Source organism: Mus pahari, chromosome 16 (assembly GCF_900095145.1).
Source record: "Mus pahari chromosome 16, PAHARI_EIJ_v1.1, whole genome shotgun sequence".
NCBI classification, from domain to species: domain Eukaryota; kingdom Metazoa; phylum Chordata; class Mammalia; order Rodentia; family Muridae; genus Mus; species Mus pahari.
Genome location: NC_034605.1, coordinates 15,469,347 through 15,472,114, shown reverse-complemented (window position 1 = coordinate 15,472,114; position 2,768 = coordinate 15,469,347).

Here is a 2,768-nt window from a genome sequence, read left to right as displayed (position 1 = left end):
AAAAAAAAAAAAAAAAGCTGACTGACTAAACGAATATAAAAACATAGTTAAAAAAAAAAATCTACAAAATACATTCTACCTAGTCAGGCCTTCCATGCTACTACTTGTGAACTTTGTCTGGGACCCAGGTCAAGCACATAGTGTCTTTTCCAACAAGTTAACCCTTTAGTTAAAATTACTTCCTTCAGTCATCAATCTCCACACAATATAGTGGTCAGGAGCCTAAATACAACTGAACACAAATTACCAGGAGGATGAACATAAAATAAAATTTAGAAAAGAAAAAGAAAAATGGAAAAGCCAAAACAAAGTTGAAGGGTATATCCATCCTACCGCATGTACAAATCACAAAGAAGGGACACAACAGTGGGTGACAACCTCTCCCAAAGTGACCACCACAAGCACCTCAATGCTAGACAACAAAGTGACACAACTGAGGTGTTAGAAGAGAGTGTCAGAATACTTCCTTAGTAAACAATTAGTGGCCCCAAGAATATTTAAATATAAAGATGAACGAGGTCAAGAAATTAATTCAGGGGCTAATAAAAAATATTGGCAAATTTAGTAAAAAGTAATTTAGAGGAGAAATTGAAAAGCATGAAAGAAAAGTCAGACATGAAATGGAGGCCAAATTAAAAAAGAAAAAAGAAAAAGAAAGAGAAACAAAGAAAAACTCTGGAACTGGAAGAATCATTACATCAATTAAAAAGCACAGCAGAAATCAGCAGCAGTGAAGGACTAGAAGAAAAAGTGCAGGGTGAGTGATAAGGCTGAGACAACATATTCATATATAGGTAAAGAAAAAACTAGTAGGTATAAAAAAATCTTCCAAGAACTTTCAGATATACTGAAGAGATCCAACCTAAGAACCTTTGGGGCAGAACTGAAAGGAACTGAAATGAAGTCTAATGGCAGAGACAATTATTTAATAAAATAATAGTGGGATGTTTCTAAAACCCAAAGAAATGGAAATTCAATCAAAATAGTATTAAGAAATCCAAGTAGAAGTGAGAACTTTGCCATATCATAATCAAGTTGTTGAAAATATAAAACAAACACACAATATTAAAAGTTCTAGGGGCAAACACAAACTGATTTATAACCATCCCCCCCCCAAAAAAAATCAGCCAAAATTGCTCTATCCAGCAATTTTTGTTTGTTTGTTTGTTTGTTTTTGTAATCAGTGGAGAAATTAAGGGTTCAAGACAAATACAAGCTGAGNACATGGATATGAAGTGTCACATTTCAAAAATTCTTTAAAATATACTATACAAAAGAAAAATAGAAATAAAAGAGTCTCGTGTCCAAGAATACAAGAAAAAAAGAAAATTTGTGAGAGTAATACAAATGAAAATTGGGAAGAAACCGTCGTGTAAAACACAGTAAGCAAAGCAAACTCTACCATTAGTAGGAAGGTTAAAAAAACAAAAAGGCAAGAAAACTGGCAACAAGCGACCAGTAGAATGCTAACCAACAAACACATCAGAAACAGCAAATCTTTCAGAAATAACCTGAACTCAAAATGGCCTCAATTATCATATAAAAGACAAAATTAAAACAATAAATTCCAACTGTCTTTTGTTTCCAAAAAACACACACCCGAAATAAATACACACAATGATAGAGTTAATAGGTAGGAAATGGTCTCCAAGCAAATAGAAGCCCCAAGCAAAATGCCATACTGCTCTCATATATGATAAAGTAGAGAGCAAACGAAAACTGTCTAGAAGAGAAGATGACCATAGGATCTATGTAAAAGCCACTGGTGAAGAAGACACGATGGTGGGGAATATTGGTGAACCAAGAGTCGGGGTTTCCCAACTTCATCAAATACTAATAGGCATGGATGGTCAGATGGTTCTTGATGCAATAGTGTGATGGTTCAAAACTCTAAACTTCATTTAGATAGTTTATCCTAACTAAAAGTCAATGAAGACTCTTCAGAGCTAAACTACATCTAAAACTCACTCCACCTAACTGATTACAGAATATACATTCTTTCCAGTAACCCAGAGTGGCTTCTCTAATATGTATCCTACTGTCTTAGTCAGGGTTTCTATTCCTGCGCAAACATCATGACCAAGAAGCAAGTTGGGGAGGAAAGAATTTGTTCGGCTTACATTTCCACTTTGCTGTTCATCACCAAAAGAAGTTAGGACTGGAACTCAAGCAGATCAGGAACCTAGAGGCAGGAGCTGATGCATGGATGGTATTTACTATTTTGTTTCCCTTGGCTTGCTCAGCTTGCTTTCTTATAGAACCTAGAACTATCAGGCCAAGGATGGCACTCCCCCAAAATGGACCCTCCCACCCTTGCTCACTAGTTGAGAAAATTCCTTAACAGCTGGATCTCACGGAGGCATTTCCTCAAAGGAGCCTCGTTTCTCTGTGATAATTCTAGTTTGTGTCAAGTTGACACACAAAACCAGCCAGTATACCCACTATAGGCCACAAAAGCCTTAACACATGCAAAGAAAACAAAACAATTACTTTCATTTGATCAAGTCATCATAGAATAAAACTAGAATGAAACAGTTAAAGAAGCTTCTTTGGTATGCCATGATCATTCTCTCCAATCTTAGTATAGTTTTCAAAGTCTTAAATAAGAAAGAGAAATAAGAGGCACAGAAATAGGAAATGAAAAAAGAAAAATGTTAGCTGATGGCATGATTCCATACTTAGAAGACCTCTCCAAAAAAAAAAAAAAAAAAAAAAAAAACAACAAATACCATAATATAAAACTGGAAATGTTAAAACCAGAGAAGAAG